This window comes from Ochlerotatus camptorhynchus, unplaced genomic scaffold (assembly GCF_037179485.1).
Source record: "Ochlerotatus camptorhynchus isolate MF236.1 unplaced genomic scaffold, CSIRO-AGI_Acam_v1.1 ptg000503l, whole genome shotgun sequence".
Lineage (NCBI taxonomy): Eukaryota > Metazoa > Arthropoda > Insecta > Diptera > Culicidae > Ochlerotatus > Ochlerotatus camptorhynchus.
Window position 1 is genome coordinate 5,538,937 of NW_027040988.1, and position 21,971 is coordinate 5,560,907.

The following is a 21,971-nucleotide window of genomic DNA, read 5'->3' on the forward strand; positions in this document are numbered from 1 at the left end:
TTTCAGCAGGATTTCCCTGAACTTTGGCAGGAATTTCCCTGAGTTCGACAGGCCTTCCCTGAAGGTAGGATTTCCCTATAGTTCGAAAAAAAAATTCCCTGAACATCGGCAGAACTTCCCTGAACTACAAAAGAGCTTCTCTGAATTTTCGCAGAACTTCCCTGAACTTCAGCAGGACTTCCCTAAACTTCGGCAAGGCTTCCCTGAACTTCGGAAGGACTTTCAGTAGTAGAATTATTATAATTATACAATCCGATTGTGTTTAAGGTTTATGAATGTAGGTTTCGGTTCGCGAGAAAATGGGCTTTCAAGGTATGTTTACATAATGGAGTTGAGGCCTTTTCAATTGTTGGTCTTGAATATTGTGTTTACAAATATAATCAAAAATTTCAATTCTTCCCATTTTTCAAATTTGCAAAGCTTGTTGGTATAGGTGCATTTTGAATTTGGGTGTGGTTTGAACGGGTGTGGATTCAGTATCAATGGAAAAGCATTAACTTTCACCTTATTGAAATGGGAAGTCAAATAGTATACTAGTAATAGGAAGTTCAAAAGTATACTAGTGTTATGTACACCTTCCAATAAGTCTCTTTCACTTGAAAACCTTTTCCAAAGACAAACCTTTTATCTAGTCAAGATAAGCAAATAATTTATTAGTGCAACCTGGAAGACGAGTTTTGAACTCAACTGTTCACCTTCCAGGCCTTATGCATTGGAACAGCTTGCGATTAGTGAGAGGCCACGCTGACGAATCATCAATGCACGGATGTTACTACACAGTTTTGGTTATTAATTCAATACAGGGCTTGAAAGCTGCCTCACAACTTTAGTTAACAATGGATTCTCTCGATGATTTCTAGGAAATCAACATACACCCACGCAAACCAATACAACCATCGGATAGGGGAAGACTTCTTCTACCCGATGATGATGTTTGTTTACGTGAGCGAGTCACCATCAATTCATTTACGTGGGCGAGTCACAACCAATTCAAGAACTAAAGTCTGTCCAGTTAGTCCAGTTAGTATTTGCCCGCTTCTTTTTAATTACTGTAGCGCCTCTAGCTGTTGTAGCAAGAAACTATTGACAGCGTTTTGATCCGGAAAGATTGTTTTTTTAGTAGTGAAAATTTCATCAGGATTCATATACTTGTTCAAAAGATATCGAAGATGGAACGTGACAAACGTGAAAAAATTCTGGCTCTCAAAGGCTCTCAAATTTCCAAAATCGGCTGTAAATGCCGTGCTTAAACGTTACAGGGAAACACTAACGTTGGATCGTGCAAAACAAAACAAACGTAGAAGTGGAACATATGACCGAAAACTACGAGCGAAGGTCATAAGGGCAGTCCAAAAAGAATCCTGGGATCTCCGGTCGTGATTTGACGAAAAGGTTCAGTGCGGCACACAGTACAGTTCGGCGAATCTGTATGCGAGAAGGTTTCCGGTCGTACCATGCCAGTAAACATTCCAACAGGACGCTGAAACAAAACTTGGTTGCCAAAAAACCGTGCAAGGAAGCTGTACGAGCAAGTTCTGACCAAGTATAAAGGATGTATTTTGATGGACGATGAAACTTACGTAAAAATGAACTTTGGACAAATCCCGGGCCAAACATTTTTACTTTGCGTAAGGGAGATGCTCCGGATAAAATCAAATTTATCTTTGCAGATAAATTCGCTCGCAAGTTGATGCTTTGGCAAGGCATCTGCAATTGCGGAAAGAAAACAAAGGTTTGTCGTTACTGAAGCGACTATGAATGGACAACTTTACAAGGAAGAGTGTCTCCAGATCATAAATTTGCCATTCATTCAATCACACGAAGGTCCTGTAAACAGTCCGCATCGTGCTCTCTTGCCGTGCGGATCTATTTGCTTTTTGCTGAAGGAAGTGTTACTACTACCTAAAGCTACAACAAATTTAAACAGCACTTTTCAGTGCTCAACCTGTAAAAATTTTCTACCTTGTTCAACTCTTATTCCTCTTCGATCCTTGTTTGGACCCTACCCGAGGTAATCCTTCTTGGATATCGATTTGGAAAATTCCTCTTCGATCCTTCAGATTCTTATAGTAATCTGCTTGGAAGTCGATCTGGATAAAAATTTACTGCCGCCATGGCGCCTAAACGCAAAAGAAAGGGGCAAACTCTTAACCCCCCTTCTGATGAAATTAATTTGAGTAATCAATTTGATTTGCTCACGGATGATGAGAATGATCCATCATCCAAGAAAAATTCTAGTAAACTTTCCCGGCTTAATGCCAAGAAGGAAAAGATTTCCCCTATTGTGATAACCACTACCGATTTCCATGCTCTTCGCTTGGAACTTTTGAATTTCGTGAAAGTTAAGTTTTCACTACAAATTGGACGTCGGGGTGAATGCCGTGTATTGGCTGAAACCTTGGACGGATTTAAATGTCTTCTCAAGTATCTTACTGAGAAGAAGCACAATTTTTTTACTTACGACACCAAAACTGAACGTGTGTTCAAGGTTGTCATGAAAGGACTGCCCAGTGGTGAATCCCTGGATCAGATCAAAGATGAACTGGCAAAATTACTTGGAGTTGTGCCACTCCAAGTAATCAAAATGAAAATGAAATCCCGTCCTGGCGATTCGCGCAACGAGATTTCTAATGATTTTTATTTAGTTCACTTCAAGTCTAGTGAACTAAACAACCTTAAGGCCTTAGAAAAAGCTAGCCTTATGCTCCATGTCCGAGTGAAGTGGGAACACTTCAGGAAGACTGGAGGAAATTTCCAAAACCTCACCCAGTGCCGTAAGTGCCAGGGATGGGGTCACGGAACTAAAAATTGCTACATGCCAGCTAAATGCATGAATTGTGGTGATTCCTCTCACGCAAAGGACGACTGTCCTGTGAAGGAAGATCCTAAGAAATTTAAATGTTCAAATTGTGGTGAAAACCACAAATCCAATTTTTGGGAATGTAAGACTCGCAAAGCGATCCTACAATCTCGTTCTAACCGTCAGGTAGGAAACACTCCACGTTTCCGACCAGGTACAAATTCCTCTGCTGTTAACAACGGTCAGCGAGGAACAAATTCTACATTCGTACCCGTAGGTACAAATATCTCCCCTGCTTCAAATGTTTCATCTGTACCTACTCCCCTCGCTGCTAACAATGTTCAGCGAGTTAATGGAGCTACCTATGCTGCTATTGCAGCGGGTAGAAATCAAAATACTAACCAACGTTCTAACGGAAATTTTGACAATTTTGACTTAGGAAGCATTACTGCCCCCAAAATGGAATTTTTACAGAATTCATTAATTGACATGATTTCTGATATGCTTAAATCTAACTCCATGTTTGATGCTATTCAAACTGGAGTAAAATTTGCAAATAATATTGTCATGACTTTAAAATTCAGTAATGGATTTTAAAGCATTAAATATTGTAAATTGGAATGCTCGATCTCTTAAAGATAATGAAGACGAGCTTTTTAACTTTTTGAGAGTTCATAACGTGCATATTGCCGTTATAACTGAAACGTTCCTTAAACCTGCCCATAAGGTTAAGAAGGACGCAAATTACTTGATTTATAGAAATGATCGTCTTGATGGACCCTGTGGTGGCGTTGCCATCATTATTCATAGACGAATCAAACATAAAATTCTTTCTTCATTTGAAACCAAAGTTTTTGAAACTTTGGGAGTTTCTGTTGAAACAAAATTTGGACAACTTACGTTTATAGCTGCCTATTTGCCATTCCAATGCGTAGGCCAGCAAAAGAATTTTCTCAAGGGTGACCTCCAGAAACTTACCCGTCATAGGTCTAAATTCTTCATTATTGGTGATTTTAATGCAAAACACCGCTCATGGAATAATGCTCAAAGCAATTCCAATGGTAATATTCTGTTTGATGATTGTTCTGCAGGTTATTACACTATTCAATGTCCAAACAGCCCAACATGCTTTTCTTCTGCAAGAAATCCCTCCACTATTGATTTGGTCTCAACTGATTCATGTCAACTTTGTAGCCAACTGGTTACCCATGCTGACTTCGGTCCTGATCACCTTCCAGTAACTTTTGAAATATCCCAAGAAATAATTTCTAATCCCAACAGCTTTACTTTCAATTACCATAGGGCTGATTGGGAGCAATATCGAACATTTATGGAATATAACTTCGATCCAAACATTCCTTTGCAAACCAAAGATGAAATTAATTATGCTCTTGAATCTCTGACTACTTCTATAGTTGAAGCAAGAGCTGCCTCAGTACCAAAATGCGAGGTTAAATTCGATTCAATTATAATAGACGATGATCTTCAGCTCTTGATCCGTCTTAAAAATGTCCGTAGGAGACAATATCAAAGAACACGCGATCCTGCCATGAAAGTTATCTGGCGGGATTTGCAAAAACAAATTAAAAAGCGATTCTCTGCCCTGAGGAACAAAACTTTTGAAAATAATATTTCTAAATTAGACCCGAGTTCCAAACCCTTTTGGAAACTCACAAAAATTTTGAAAAAACCTCAAAAGCCTATTCCAGCGCTTAAAGAAGGTGGTAAAATTTTGATCACAAATTTGGAAAAAGCTCAGAAACTTGCTAAGCAATTCGAGAGTTCCCATAATTTCAGTTTGGGTCTTACTAGTCCTATTGAGGATCAGGTTGCTCGGGATTTTCTGAATATTTTCTCTCGGGAAAATATTTTTGATGATTCCTGGGGGACTGATTTGGACGAAGTAAGGTCTATAACTAAAAATTTTCAAAATATGAAAGCTCCAGGTGATGATGGAATTTTCTATATCCTCATCAAAAAACTCCCAGAGAGTACCTTGTCTTTCTTGGTAAAATTATTTAACAGATGTTTCCATTTGGCATACTTTCCTGATAAATGGAAAAATGCAAAAGTTGTTCCAATTTTGAAGCCGGATAAAAATCCATCTGAAGCTTCTAGCTACCGTCCAATAAGTTTGCTTTCTTCAATAAGTAAACTTTTTGAAAAGATAATTTTGAATAGAATGATGCTTCACATCAATACGAACTCAATTTTTGCAGATGAGCAGTTTGGATTTCGCCATGGGCATTCAACTACTCATCAACTCTTAAGAGTTAACAATTTAATTCGTTCAAACAAATCTGAAGGCCACTCAACTGGAGTTGCTCTTCTAGACATAGAAAAAGCATTCGACAGTGTTTGGCATGAAGGTTTGATTGCTAAATTGAAAAAGTTTAATTTTCCACTTTATATTATGAAATTAGTTCAAAATTATTTAACTGACAGAACTCTTCAAGTAAATTATCAAAATTCCAAATCTAATCGACTACCTGTTAGGGCAGGAGTTCCTCAGGGTAGCATTCTTGGGCCTATATTGTATAACATTTTCACTTCGGACCTCCCTGAATTGCCTCAGGGTTGCCACAAATCTTTGTTCGCTGATGACACAGGCATTTCCACTGAAGGAAGAAGTCTTCGTGTTATTTGCAGCAGACTACAGACAAGTTTAGATATTTTCTCTTCTTATTTACAAAATTGGAAGATTTCTCCCAACGCTTCCAAAACTCAACTTATAATATTTCCACATAAGCCTAGAGCTTCCTTTTTGAAACCTAGTAGTAGTCACAATGTCACTATGAACGGAGTTCCAATTTCCTGGTCAAACCAAGTGAAATATCTTGGATTAATACTTGACCAAAAATTAACTTTTAAAGATCACATTGAGGGCATTCAAGCCAAATGTAACAAATATATAAAATGTTTGTATCCTCTTATAAACAGGAAATCCAAACTTTGCCTGACGAATAAACTTCTAATATTTAAACAAGTTTTTAGACCGGCCATGCTTTACGCTGTGCCAATATGGTCTAGTTGCTGCACTACCAGGAAAAAAGCACTTCAAAGGATTCAGAACAAAATTCTGAAAATGATTTTGAAGTTGCCTCCCTGGTACAGTACAACCGAAGTACATAGAATTTCGAATGTTGAGACTTTAGCACAAATGTCCAACAAAATAATTAATAATTTCAGGCAAAAATCGTTGCAATCCTCAATTGCAACGATTAATTCCCTTTATACTTAGATAAGATTTAGTTTTAGTTTTTAGTTTTAAGATATCAATTGTTGTACTGACATGCAGGTTAAAAAACCTGTTTAAAATACTGAATTGCCAAGACATGAACAATGTAAAAACACTTAGATATATATCATAACAATTAAGGCTGGTACGTTACTGCAGTAACTGGAGCACCTAGGTTAAAATGAAATGTAATTTATTTTGAATTTGGAACAAATAAAGAGTTAAAAAAAAAAAAAAAAGGTCCTGTAAAGTTCTGGCCTGACTTAGACAGCTGCCATTACAGCCGCGATGTCATAGAATGGTATAAGCAGAATAATGTCGATTTTATTGAGAAAAGTATCAATCCACCAAATTGTCTAGATTTTCGTCCCATTGAAAAATGTTGGGCAATTATCAAGCGCAAATTGAAGAAATGTGGCAAAACAATCAAAACACCATCTGATTTAGAGAGGTGGTGGAAAAGGATGGTAGATGAGGTTGACAGTACTACTGTGCAAGACATGATGAGAGGTATTCCGCGAAAAGTTCGAAAATTCTTCCGAAAAGCTAACGAATAATTTTTGTTTCACCTTAAAGCTAAATAAAAATCCTACAAAATGATACCTTTAGCATTTTTGTACTTTATTTTCCCTTGAAGAAATGACCTATTTTGTGCGGCCAAACTCTAAATGGAACAGACTTTAGTATGTGGCAAGCAAAATTAGAGTTGTTTTATTGAATTTCCGCCCTACTAAGAACAACCCGCACTTTACCACTCTTTTTTTTAACGGATATGAACACGAAATTGATTAATTCTACTATAGATGACTTCCAAATGTATTTTACCTTACCATTGGATTCGATAGAGAGTCACAGATGGTTGAGATATTGTTAAAAATACAGCTTCTGGATTCCAAATTCGTCATACGAGTTGCAATTCCATCCTAACGCATTGAAACGGATGAATGCAGAAAACATTAATTTGCTAGGAGCACTTCTTTTGTTTTTGAGAAAATTGAGTGTAAATATTCACACAAATACGCTCTTTTGTGTTGTAGCTTATGAGCTAACGCATCGAAACAAACATTTTATTGATTTTTACATGGTAAAATCATTAATGATTTTTTCTGCTACCTATACTCTATATCCAATCGAACCCGTCGCCTCCGGCATGCTTGGCATACACAGTTGTACTCACCAACTGCTCATTTGCTAATAACTTCGCACACAGTTGACGTAACATAGTTCTTTTTGAACTAGTAGATAGAATAGAGGTTAAGCTTGTTATAGATACGTAAAAACATATAGATTTTAATGTTAGTAATAAACTGTATTTGTTTTTGCGTTGTGAGAAATGCTCGCTGCACATCTCGTACTTTACCTATAAAAAATCATTGGCGTTGATTCAAATGTTAAGATTTACCTACTCTTTGCATATCAATTGTAACTAAGATCCTAATCTATCAATTACTTTAAAGAAAAACAAATTTCAACAACTGAGTGAAAAGTTATTAACAAATGAGCAGTTGGTGTGTACAACTGTGTATGCCAAGCATGGCCTCCGGTGATACCGTGCCTTTACTGACTATCTGAGGCTGGTACTGCAACTTACTAGCAAATCAATATAGTTTCCACCAGCATCCTACATCAAATCCAAACATTCCTCCACTGAATAAGAGGCAACAGTGTAAGAATTTCCTTCAAGCCAACTGAAACCTCTAGCTAGTCTAGCTGCTCTACTGCTTCAGTAGTAACATGGATAATCTGATTTAAACGGCCTATTGAATAATCAGCAACAGGCACAAAAAAAACTGCAACGCTGAACGATAATAACCCATAAATACCATTTTGAATTGCAACGATTCATGACGTCGGTGCAGTATTTTTTTTTTCTCTGTAGTTGGAGCTTAGACTTAGAGCAGCGCAGCAGGGTGATTTTTGCTACGTTAGACTGTTGTATCGGCCTTTGTTGATTTCCAAATTCCATTCGATTCAAGCTGAGCTTTCTTTGAACCTGGAAGCGAAGAATACATAAACAATTTCACCTTGCAGGTCGACTTTGGTGCAAATCACCTTGATTTCATAGCTGCACAAGTCATAGTCCACTGATAAACAAAAAATGTTTGTAATTGCCCGCTGTTGCTGGAATGCAAACCAATACCAACCAATTCATTGCAACATTTGGAAGCGTGTGAGAAACAGCAACCAGTTCATAACACGTGTATTGAATCATTTTTCAAATCTGATAATTACTTATTTGTCTGGCGAAGGCGCGAGACGATCGGACCGGGCAGTTTTGATCCGGGAAGTAGTTCAAAATTTGGAATTAAAAAATGTGAGCACAACATTGTATGCGATGCGCGGTCGAAGTGTGTTTTCCCCTCTGTGATCGACGAAAGCAACATATCATTTAGCTAATGTGAATCTCTTGCCGGCTTATGACGATACCGTAAAGCATCACTCGGTGGAAATGTAAAGTACATACCCGGTGATGTTGATATAATATTTCGTAACAATAATCTTTAATGCTCTTATCGGCAGGGTTGCCAAATATACAGAGTATTATGTTGTTTACAGATTTTCTTGATCTTGATACAGATTGCTACCTAAAAAAAAGATTATACAGATTTTTCTAGAATGTAAAATATTTTCCGAGCGATTAGAAATATATTACGATTTAAGTTTTCATTTACATGAATTTGTGTGTTCTCCTAATTGGTTTAATGCACTTCAACTTTATTCAACAATCACTAGGTTGCAGTTTTTTTAAATGAAAATTAAAATCTAACCACGTCGATTCGAAAATAGCGACATCCATGACCTATAGGGTAGATGCACCACTGGTGCGCTTCAATTATAGCCTATATGAAACTCCTATATGCCATAATAAGAACGTATAGCCATGACTGGTACATCATCCCTACTTGAATCGGATCGAATGGATTGCCCTGCCACAAGATCCACTGATTTTATACGCATGTGCATGAGCCAAGGGGGTTAGGCCCCCTCTAGATTATCTAGGCACTCCCAGGAATTTTGGGTGTTTTTAGAATGCACCGGTATTTTGTCAAGCAATTGCGAGGTTACTTTTTATTTCTATTGATTTTTATTAATGTGTACTTTTCTTAATGTTCTAGACTAGAAGAAACAACGTCGAGAATTTATATTAGGGGAAATGGATGTAATATCGGCCTAAATGCCCCTAATTTGGGCCCATACGTAAATTCAGCAATCAACTAAATTTTCAATAGCGACCAAAAATATCCATTAGTACCGTTCCAATGACACGTTCATCTAGATAAAATTGATAAACAGCAGATTTTTAACGATGGGCCCAATCTTAGATCCATAGGCCCAATCTCATAGCCATTTCCCCTATATGAATATTTAATCGATAGCATAATAAGACGTCTCCAGGCTCTGTAAATTGGCCAACAGGGATTTTTCTTTAACCTTAGGGAACTTTGTAAATTTTCAAGGACTTCTAAAAAGTTCAGGGAACATCGTAGAAATTTACGAAACTTAGTAGAAATTCTGGAAACTTCATAGAGCTTCAGAAAAACTCGTAGAACGTCAGGGAGCTTTGGAAAAGTTCAGCAAACTGCGTAGAAGTGGGCACTCTTTAAGTTTTGGGATCTTTGTAGAGGTTATTCATTAATTTCAGGGAACCTCATCATTGTTTGGGGATCTTCATATAACTTCAGATTACTTTTTTGAAGCCTCATGAGCTTGGAATAGTTCAGGAAATTGCGTACAAGTTGAAGAAATTCCATGCGTTGAACTTTCGCGGGAAATCAAAGAGAAACGTAGAACTTTGTAGAAGTATTGGGAATTTCGTTACATTTTGAGAAACTGCATAAAACATTATATAAAAGCAGGGAATTTTTTAGAAGACCTAAAAATAGTTCAACAAACGTATACGATCTGCATGAAACTTCGTAGCAGTTAGTCAGAGATCTTACCTTATAAAAACTCAATGATCTTCTTGGAAGTTTTGGGAACATCGTTAAAATTTCAAGGAATTTTCCAGATGTTCAAGAATATATGTAGATGATGGGGGTCTTTCCAGAAGTAAAGTTTGGAACGCGCAAAAATTGGTCAACTTCAAATTGGTGTATTTCTGTTCAAAATGCATGAAACCTGAAATGCTGCATTTGGAAGTTGAGTGTATATACAATGGTTGCTATGATGAGTTTTCACCATTTGCTCTCCAGTTTTCAAAATGACGTCCATGCAAGAGGAGCAGCGTGTCAAAATTTTGCTCACGCTGCAAGACAATCCTATACGTTCTCACACGCCAAGTTGGAAAAATTGCTGGATGTGGCCAAATCGACCGTGACAAACGTTTTAAAAGTGTTCGGGGAGCGTCTGCCAACCGCCAGGAAGCCTGGAACCGACGGCAATCGTAATCCGGACGTGGCAGCGACGACGAAGAAGGTGACGGTAAAATATAAGCGGAATCCTAACCTCTCCATCCGGGACGTCACTGGCAAGCTCAATGTCTCCCATACTACTGTGCAGCGGGACAAGAAACGAGCCGGGTTGTCGACGTTTAAGAAGGTGAAGGTGGCGAACCGAGATTACAAACAAAACACGTCGGCAATGCAGCGGTCCCGAAAGCTGTATACGAATCTGCTCACAAAGTTCGACTGTGTCGTCATGGATGACGAAACTTATGTGAAGGCGGATTTCAAGCAGTTTCCGGGACAAGAGTTGAAGAGGGAAGATGGCTGAAATTTTCAAAACCATCAAACTATCGAAGTTCCCGAAAAAATATCTTGTCTGGCAGACCACATGGACGTGTGGTCTAAAAAGCGGCATTTTCGTTACTGCGGGAACCAAAAATCAAGAGATCTACGTCCAGGAGTGCCTGGAAAAGCGACTGCTACCATTCCTAAAGCAACATAATAGACCTGTGCTGTTCTGGCCGAACTTGGCGAGCTGCCACTATGGGGAAAAGGCAATCGAGTGGTACGATGCGAACAACGTGGTTTTGGTATCCAAAGACCACACCCCTCCCAACAGCTCAGAACTCCACCCTATCGAACGTTATTGGGTTTAAATCTAATTGGCGTTCGGCGGCGAATAAGGTCGATGAGACCACTGTGCAATATTTAATGGAAGGGGTTAAGCGAAAGGCACGGCAGTTCGGATTTGGCAAACCAAAAGAATAAACGAACATTTTTTCCATTAAATATATGAATTGAACTACCAAAAGAAAAATAAGAAGATTTTTGTGATATGAATTTTGGCTGAAAGAAACGATTTTTTTGTCGACCAATTTTTGTGCCTTCCAGTCTTTATTCTCGATACTGACGTATTCCAGAGCCTCCATCTTGCCCAAGGCCAAAAATTTCGAGAGCAACATTCATCTCGATAGACACTTCATCAACCATATCGCATTGGTTTTAGAAAACCACCTTTTCAGGGCCACCAAAAGTGTATGCAAAAGATTTTATATTTTAAATTCACTAGGGTAGATAACTACTTCGGCCTAACCGCCCATTTTGGGCCTATCGAGCAGAAAACTTCAAATAAATCCAAGATTTCAGAGTTAACAAGTAAATTATGCGTTTGGTACGATGTTTTAGTTAATAAGCTACCGAACGAAGTCAATGAGAACGCGTGATATGAAGATTTGCACCCATTATTCCCAAAAACAAAAGAAGCGCTCGGATCGAATCAATTTTTATCTTCATCCGATAGGCCGAAGTGAATTCTTTGGCGTTTCAATGGCGTTTCAATGCGTTAGACCGAGTTTAGAATCCGTAAGCCGAATTTGGCGTCAAGAAGCAGTGTTAGACTTTTAACAATATCTCAACAATTTGTTTCTCTTTATCAAATCTTACGGTACGTACGGAAAGGTAAATAAATTTGAAAGCCATCAGTACTAATAACATTCCGTTTGGTGCTAAACTGCGCTAGGTTAAGCACAGCCTATTAAGCACAACCAAGTGCGGGTTGTGCTTAATAGGCCGGAAATGGGGTAGTTAACCCTATATTATAAAACAATATTCGAATCGTTGACCCAGCGAATCGGACAAAATATTATCGTAGTCCTACGTCAGCAATGTGGTTGTGTCTCGGACACCACCCTCTAACTGGTCCACACCTTCTTCTTCTTTTTTATAATGCGTTTATTTTTCCAGGCACATTTGCTGTAGCTTTGCGGAGCCGATATTCATTGTTTAGATTACAAAATTACTTAAAACTAACGTTATACCCCGTTCACATTACAGCGTATATCACGTGATATACGCTGTCTTGCAATGAGCACTCATATATCTAGTTTTCACTGGAAATCCTATGTATGAGTGCTCATTGCAAGACAGCCTATATTACGTGATATAGGCTGTAATGTGAACGCGGTATTAGCAAAGTGGGGCCGATTACTCGCGGCTATCTCGAGGTTTAGGGGTAACAAATTGTAACAAATGGATGGCAGGGTAGGGATTGTGAACACAAGGTTTGGAGAGCAATGTGCTCTTGATCTCGAACTAAGCGACGACACACCTTCTTCAATCACAGCGATTTTGACGTAGGATTACGTCTTTCGGCAACATATTGGGGGTGCAATTTCAAAAAACCAAAATCGACCGCATTACGAAAAGAGGTCAGGTTTTGACCACGTATAACTCTGTCTGCCAATATCAGATGGATTTTAATTCTAAAGAAGAAAGTGTTGCAATGGTGATCAAAATTATCACCGATTGCCTGCAAATAGCGCATTCCCTAACACAGATTTAAAAATCGAATTCGAGCCTGTCTCACTGAACGGTGCTCATTCAATCGCGGTGGTGTCCGGTCGTCGGAGTCAGCAGCAGCAGCATCAGCAGCATCAGCAGCAGCAGCAGCATCAGCAGCAACAGCATCAGCATCAGCAGCAGCAGCAGTGCTTTCATCGTGTGGCGTTAACATTGTTCTCCAGTACACCACGAAAGACAGCCTGCAAGCAGCGAGCTGCAGGCCCACATGAGCATCCATAGAAGGAGGAAGAAGCCGCACCGCTATGAGTCGCAGTGGGTCATCTATGCCAAGCGCGTCAACCCTTGCTCCAAATAACATACAGCTCACCAGCCTCATCTTTGTTGAACACCCTAAAAGCTCAGCATTAGTCAACCATCACGACAAAACGGTCCTTTTAAGGACTACCATAAAATTTGTTAAAGAGTATGTTTTGGATATTTGTCAAGGTCGTCAATCGGATGTCGGTTCCCGCAAGCAGATAGCTAGCTGCTAGGCTCAACATGGTCTATAGAAGGTATGGAATTGTAGGTCTAAATGTATTGATGCAATCTGTGAGTCATCTATGCCAAGCGCGTCACCCGCGTTTCAAACAACATACAGCTCGCCAGCCTCATCCGTGTTGAACAACCTAATAGCTCAGCATTACTCAACCATTACGACAAAACGGTCCTTTTAAGAATCACCATAAATTATTGTTGTTTTAGAGTTAATTTTCATTGAACGTTCGCTCGCCTTTCTGCCAGCTAAATCATCCCCAAAGCTCTTTGATATTGTACCCAGCAACCAAACGTTTGTCGTCAAATGCGTAATAATATTGAAGGGACATACAAAGAAGTATTCTCGCAATGACCGAATATCACATGACCATGTCAATTAACCAGAGACACTCCGTAAGGTTTTCTCCAGGAAGCTGGCAAAAAATCTCGAATTTATATGATTGATCGCGGTTGGAAAAAATTCAGCAAGAATTTCCTACAATCAATATTCGCTTTTTTTTAATTATCTATTGAATAAAACAAAAATTCCGTTCATTTTGTGCACGTAAATGCGTAATTTTGTTATCAGAGAACGAAGCGTTTCCGTGATGGGAAAAGTGGTTTCCCTAACACAGTCGCCAAATATTGATACCAAGCACTGAGCATGCCAGACGGTACTGATCTTTAAGCCTTTTGGTGCAAATTTTAAGCCACTCCTATTAAGTGCATTGTGCCAAAAAATAACCTTGTCGAAGTCGCTTAATAGAATAAGCCCCTTCTATTAAGCGACTTGCTTAAAAAAGTATGAACGTAGGTACCGTCCAGTAGGCTCATATTCTGTGATTGATGTGTTTTCCCTAGTAGGAGAAATGATTTTAATGTTGGCCTATGGATCTAAGACCCATCGCTAAAAATCTGCTATTTTCAATTTTATCTAGATGAACGCGTCATCGGGACGGTACTAATGGATATTTTTGGTCGCCATTGAAAATTTAGTCGATTGCTGAATTTATGTATGGGCCGTTTAGGCCGACATTGCATTCATTTCCCCTACATATTTCATTTTCGCACTGCTATCATTGCCAAAAACATCGAGGAAAAATCTCCACAGTATTGTTCTTAACTAGCTTCCAAGCTTCCAACCCATCGGTTCTTTTCTGGACCACAAATGACTGATAAAAGAGTTCACTAAAAAGTAAGATCTTGTTTCCAAGACATACCGTTCAGGATTGGCTTGTACTACATGGACATCGACAGAGTACCTCACAAACAGGACTCTCAAATTGCTTCCGAATTTCAACTTATCGAAATTTTTCACTGATAACGAGCTGAGAAATCAATTTAATATTTACTATACTTTTGCTATGACTACCTTTCGTAATCCTACGTCAAATCTACGATCTTGTCTTGGATACAACATCTTACTTTTTTTTCATTTCAAATAAACCTCTGTTCAAAACTACACTTTAAATAATGTTGGATCATTTGCACTTTCATTGGGTTCTTCAATTTATAAAAAAAAAACGTTTTTATACACCATCTGGAAAAGCTTCGTTTTCTGAGCACAACGATATTTTTTTCGAACCCATAGACTTTTATCTTGATTTTTAAATAAAGATTTAAAGCAAAACAATAACTCCACAGTTTGACACTAAACTAACAAATTGACAGCTCGCTTCCATACAAAGTCCAACGGTGGAGCGCTAAGATGGTGATTTTTGCTAACCCAGCAAACAATTTATGCTGATTAAAAGCTCAATAAGCTATTTTTTGCCTGAATAAGCTCTTATCTAACTTTCAATGTTTGTTGGGAATATAATCGCACTTATTTAAAATAGTTCCAGTGTACCAACATTGTTTTTAATGCAAAATACGAATATGCATTAACCTCAATACCATTCAAGACACCAATTGAAGATTTTCATATTAACAGGTTGAAAATACGTTGTACTTACTAAAACAAAAATCAACAACAGCCACAGCTGAGAACAATTTCCACCCAGCTGACGTTAGTATAATGTTAATGATTCGATGAACATTAACTCGTGACACACATCTGTAAAGACAGACACATCAGTTCGGTACAAACTGGTTTCCACCTTTTGTTTGCATTTTTTTTATTCCACTCAGCGATTCTAGACTAGCCCTTCGCATACAAAAAAAAACACTTCAAGGCTGACATTGATTGAATTCTCTACACCGCGCCGGGCAATGAAATCATCGACTGAAACACTTTTTTCTTCATTTAAAACGACCATAAAATATTTCCCCAACAACAAAATGTTGCAAAAATAAACCACCTATTAAACCGTACCACTTTCACACACAAAGAAGAGTAACTAAACTAAAATGTAGGCACACAAAACCATCGGTCGAATCGAAACCGTATCGAATAAAAACTCTACTCCTTGATTTGAAAATCAACAAGTCCATAAACGATTCAAGCACGAGCGAAAGTAACACTAAATTTTCTTCCTTCTATTATTTGACCTTTTCTTGTGCAAACTAACTTAAACAACCGTGAGGGTCACATTAATGCTTGAAAGCGACGCCAACAAAATTCAGAATACTTGCCAAATAATTTTATTAAGCATGCTCTCTGACTCATACTTTTGTTGAATATAATTTCATTCGCACAAAGCCCATTTTTAGTTGCCCCTGGCAAGCACTGTTCTTCGCATTGCTTCGTCGAATGGCATCCTTAGAATTCACTTAATCATTTCTAATCGGCGATACAGACTTTTATTGCTAATTCCATAGCTGCTGTAGGTACAACCCGCATAAATTCTACGCTGGTGCCCTACTGACAACTAGCAACTCACGCGAATTACACTCACACAATGTTGAATCGGAACACGCCTTTCGCCTTATAAGAACTGCGTCATCATCAACACAACAACATTAGCAACAGTGATCCATTGAACTGAATCGACTGAAACTGAAAACACGATCGCGATCGACGACGGTTACGGTACAACTGACTCTACTGGCTGGCTGGAGTGTGAAACCCTCTCGCTGTTTCCGTCTGTTTCTTTTTTGCTTGCAGAAAAATGAGTTCGAGTTCGACATACCTACAACCGAGAGGAGAGAGTGGGTTGTTTTGCTTCGTACCTCTACAGAGAGTTGATATCAACTCAGACTCAACTAAAGATTCTGTAGAGTAGCGATGTGCTACCGGTAAAGCAAGAGATCGCTTCTATAGAACATCATACACAGAAAATAGTTTTCATGAAACGCACATGATTTTCAACCATAATCAAAATTAAAGGAATTCATCTGAGTTTCACATTTATGCGATCATATTAATTTTATATGATTTTTCATATAAATTTCATCGGCTTCATCATATTCATGTGATTTTGTGGTGGGATTTGCAGCTATGTGATCACAGGAAAGCTATGTGGAATTCACATGGATTTCATCCATTAGATATGTGATGAATTTTTTGAGTGTAGGCCCGGAGAAGTTTTCAGATGGGTTCAATCAACGGTACAATTAAGCCAGCTTAAGCAAATTAACACTATTCATATATGTAGTCAGAACAAATGTACCATGTCTATATGATCCAATTATTATAATTATTATTATTTATTAGCGACACTCCATGACTTGTGTGTCGGATACGAACCAACAATTTACTCTACTCGAAATTACTAACAATAGCAAAATTCATGATGCAAAGTGACAGCATAATGTCTTGTTCGCACTACAACCATAGAGGTAACTCTAAGACTAGAAGGTCCCAAAGAATCGTGCTCAACTTTTTGGCTCAGCTCTGGTACTATCTTCGGTCCCAAGCTAATCGATGCATCCCTCGAAACATAGGAAAATCCACGAACCCCTCATTTTATCTGTCAAACATTCATAGCGAATCAAAACAAACATAGTATATAGTAATAGAATTTCGACTAGAATGGGGTACGTTAATCGATTTGCCTGGGACAAATAGGCTAGTCAAGAAGTGAGTCGATTTAAAATCGTTAGTTTTTTTTTTTTTTTGGTTTGTTTTTTTTTTCCGTCGATCTTGTTTTCCGTGCTGAGCACCAATGCTACCGACGTGCCAGGAAGGCAGCTCCCACACCTGGACCCTCTACATATCGACCCATCAACTCATGAACCGGGGACCAACGGCTTTTCTTCCCATCCGAAGGAAGGCGTGATCAGAGATGTTATGCCTCAGAACATCCCGGCGGCGCCGACTGGGATTGAACCCAGGCCTGCTGGGGTGAGAGGTAATCACGCTTACCACTACACCACCGGCGTCGTTTAAAATCGTTAGTTTCCACCGATTGCTGCAACCGTTGTAACATGTTTTAATAACTATTGAAAAGACAAAATATAGGGTTGTGTCCTAGACACGACCGCTGTATGACGTAGAACTACGCAAAATTGATGTAGGGGAAATGGCTCTAATGTTGGCTTATGGATCTAAGATTGGGCTCATCGCTAAAAGTCTGCTATTTATCAATTTTATCTTGATGAACGCGTTATTGGGACGGTACAAATGGATATTTTTGGTCGCTATTGAAAATTTAGTCGATTGCTGAATTTATGTATGGGCCCAAATTAGGGACATCCATTTCCCCTATGTCATGTATGTTTGACTATTATACTTTATCTTAAATTGTTCAAGTATTTCATTGTTTCGGTTATGGTTCAATGTTGGTTCAAGTATTTTTCCTGGAATTTAATAAATTCAAATGTGGGGTCCTAAACGAGCCGAAATATATTTTAGAGGAGCACTCCAGTATAGTCCACAAAGACGTCATGCATGTTGTGGGATAAAACAATTGCCAAAAAAAGTATGTTAATTTTTTTTTTAGTTTTGAATTAGGTCTCTGAAGCAGAGAAGAAAGTGAAGGTTGCTTTTTATGATAACGCAACAGGCAGTTTTTTTTCCTTATCAGAAAACGGTACTTTCAATAGGCCTTTTTAATGGGAACTAAACGATCGATTGAGCCTCTGGTGGTGAATAGGAGAACGTCAAAAAGAGTGTTGTGAGCAGAAATTTTTGCCTTGAGGAAGCGGAACACTTTTTTACTTTTCCTGAGAAATTGATTCATCTGAGATGCTCGAAAACTTAATCTACAGTCGAAAATTTTTATTCTGTAACGTTTTTGCAAAGATCCTGTTGGTGTTCAGGAATATTTTTGTTGAGAAAAATGGAAAATTAGAAAAGTGCCTTAGTGGTTATGATCTTCCGGATTTCTTGTGTGTGAATAGTTAAGGTACAAATCAGTTCAGATCTGTGGAAAATCGTACAATAAGACAATTACCGATAGAAATTGGCAAGATGTTGAATAAAAAAATGCTTTAATTTGCGTCGTGAAAAATAGTTATTTTGATGTAAACAAGCGGTTTGGTTGACGTTTCTTCTCGAACTCGCGTGGCGCACTCAACGTCGGTGGTATGCATTAAAAAGGCGTATATTGAACAAAATGTTGGTTCATATGTGAGCGAAGTAGGTAAGGAAGGGTTTAAGCACCTTTTTATTCTCCAATTTGGAGGACAACCCTGACATAAAATTATCATGTACAAGGAATCAAAAATATCTCCAAATGACAAAATAACAAGCGATCAACGAACCGAATAATAACGCTATGTCAGAAGTTGAAAACAATAATGATATAGTCAGCAGAGGATCAACTTTCTCCGTTCAATTTGCGGCACATGGTGGGGTGCTCATCCGGGAGACCTCATAACGCTTTATAAAACAACTATTCTCTCTGTTCTAGAGTACGGCTCTTTCTGCTTTCTCTCGGCAAGAAAAAGTCACCTAATAAAATTGGAACGAATTCAATATCGTTGTCTGCGTATTGCTCTAGGCTGTATGCACTCAACGCATAACATGAGTCTCGAGGTTCTGGCAGGAGTAACACCCCTCCAGAACCGTTTCTGGGAGCTCTCTCTCAGAATACTAATCAAATGCGGAGTGACGAACACACTTATAATTGCTAATTTTGAAGAAATTCTTGGGTTGAACACACAATCTCGATTTATGAGAATCTACCACCACTACATATCATCAGATATGTGTCTTCCTTGTTATACTCCAGACCGTGTTCACTTCACCAATCGCAGTTCCTCAATTGAATATGATCTGACCATGAAACAAGCAACTCATGGGATTCCCGATCAACTTCGACCTATTATTATCCCACGTATTTTTACTGAAAAGTACCAACAAGTCAATTGCATGAAAATATATTTTACAGACGGGTCCCGTCTCAATGGATCCACTGGCTTCGGTGTCTTCAATGAAAACTCTAGCGCCTTCCGCAAACTTCAGGAACCTTGTTCCGTTTTTGTTGCTGAGCTGGCAGCAATCAACTTCGCATTGGGGATGATTTCCAATATGCCCACAGACCATTACTTCATCTTCTCGGATAGTCTCAGTTCGATTGAGGCTATTCGGTCGATGAAACAAGGTAGGCACTCATCTTATTTCCTTTCAAAGGTAAGGGAGCAGATGTGTGTGCTGGTCGAAAGATCATATATGATTACCTTTGTATGGGTCCCCTCACATTGCTCAATCCCAGGCAATGAGAAGGCGGACTCTCTCGCAAAGGTGGGCGCGCAGGAAGGCGAATTGTATGACAGGCAAATTTCACACGATGAATTTTACCATTTAGTGCGTCAGAGTACCTTTTCGAGTTGGCAAACCGATTGGGACACTGGAAATCTTGGACGGTGGTTACATTCAATTATTCCTAATGTTTCTTCGAGAGCGTGGTTTAAAGGCTTGGGCTTAAGTCGTGACTTCATTCGCGTGATGAGTAGACTTATGTCCAACCACTACTCGCTAGATGCTCATCTCAATAGAATAAACCTCGTGGACAGCAACATCTGTCGGTGTGGAAACGGTTACGATGACATCGAACACGCAGTTTGGCAATGTACGGATAATGACGCCGCCAGAGAGCGACTTTTGAATACCCTCGAGGCCCAAGGAAGACAACCCTATGTTCCTATCAGAGACGTGTTGGCAACCCCTGATCTCTGCTATATGCAGTCCGTTTATGTTTTTCTTCAAATGTCTAGTATAAGAATTTAATTCCTTTTGTCTTTTGTCTCTCTTTATTAGTTTTTGTTTGTCTTGTCCCCCCGTCTCGATGAGTCTCATCGTCGCCCACTGGTCACCCACCATAGCCGGTTGAACTCCGGACGAAGCTAGAACAGCACTACCGTTCATACTGGCGACAACGCTCTGATGAGACAACGAAACCCTACCCCAAGCTCCTCCCCTGATCCTATCCTTCGAAAATGTACCCTTCTAACCTCGAGTAAGCCGCGAGTAATCGGCCCAACTCCTACTAGACATAGAATTAAGTGAATTTTGTTACACACAGTGAACAATGAATTATCGGCTCCGTAAAGCTAACGCGATTGAGCCTCCCAAATAAACGAACTAGATAAAAAAAAAAAAATAATGATATAATCTTCACCGTTCTTTTTCATGACAAGCAGCTCGTGCGACCCGATTCATTCGGGGCGGTAGAAGGAAACGAGCAAATTGTTGGCAAGCTGCTTCACGAAGTAAAGCCGAAGATGATACACGTGTGTTAATGGGAATTTTTTTGTTATGTCTTTTCCCGATTCATATCAAGCTATGTCCTCATCCGTGTATATTGCAACAAAGCAGGCAAGCAATATATCATTATCCTTCTACCACTCGGATCGAGCTTTGTTACAGAGCGAGTTTGTCATGGTAGTCGTAGCAACCGTTTTGTCTGTATCGTTGGTTGCTTTATGTGTTTGGATTCGCTGATCATGTATCATCATTATGTAGTTTACAGCGTGTTCATAGAATGATGCAAAACAGAATACTGTGACTTTTCTCAAATCAAACGTTCGGTTTCCAATAAGTTAAGCACCTACAACATTAATTTAAAATTCAGGGGATTCAATTATTGAATTTCAAAGTCAGAGCAAAAGCTCATATGAGGCATGAAGCAAATTACGACCTCAAATGAATAAAACCTATCATGTGACACCTCAAATCGCATTAGAATTAAACACTTAGTTCAATGGTAGTCATTTGGGGGGCCCAGAGCCACATTGGCTGCACCTATCAATGTTTCGATCCCCTCGGAAAAGTGGCCAATTTCTGAATATGGTCAAAAACCATTGAATCACATTAAAATTCAACAACCAGTTCAATGGCAGTTATTAGGAATAGCCAGGATCCAGTCAATTTCCGGAAACTCCTAGGTAAGTGGCCAGTTTTAGACTTGGATCAAAATCCATTATGCGATTCTTCAAATCACATGAGAATTCATCTAGGTACTTCCTCTATGCTCTGTTAAAAAAGTTGTGACTAGGAAAGTAAACAGACAATTGTAAACAAAGCTTAGCACATCTGACGGCCAATGCAGGAAACAACTTGGGCCAACTATGATACAAATATAAGTTAGCCAAATATTCAAACTTTTGAATAAAATTAATGCAATATCAGTCTTCTAGCATGAAGTTTACAACTTTAAGTAGTATACCGTACAAAAACTTTGAAAATGTAAACAAACATTCCTCTTGTGGACGTTCTAAATTGATCCATATTGGTGAGAAAATTAGATAAATGCGAGCTATTTTTTTAAAACACAATAAAACCAATATTATGTTAATTATTAAAACAAATATTTTTCATTGTAGTTATGAACTTTTAGAAGAAGTTTCTTAGATTTTCTTGGACTAAATTAGCACCGGAAAAATATGTCCAACATGATTCATTTTT

The 21,971-nt window shown here is 38.7% G+C and overlaps 1 protein-coding gene across 3 annotated transcripts in view; it reads right to left on the reverse strand.

Moving 5' to 3' along the window:
* Pld (Phospholipase D) overlaps nt 1-16,196 on the reverse strand; it is a 41,741-nt gene extending 25,545 nt beyond the window's left edge. The window contains exon 1 of one of the 3 annotated variants that reach the window (XM_065235705.1): nt 16,078-16,196. The gene's annotated coding sequence lies outside the window, so the exon portion shown is untranslated. Of the gene's footprint in view, nt 1-15,191; nt 15,836-16,077 lie in introns of those variants that run through there. The other 2 variants (XM_065235706.1, XM_065235707.1) reach the window with 2 other exon arrangements.
* Between the last annotated feature and the right edge of the window lie 5,775 nt (nt 16,197-21,971).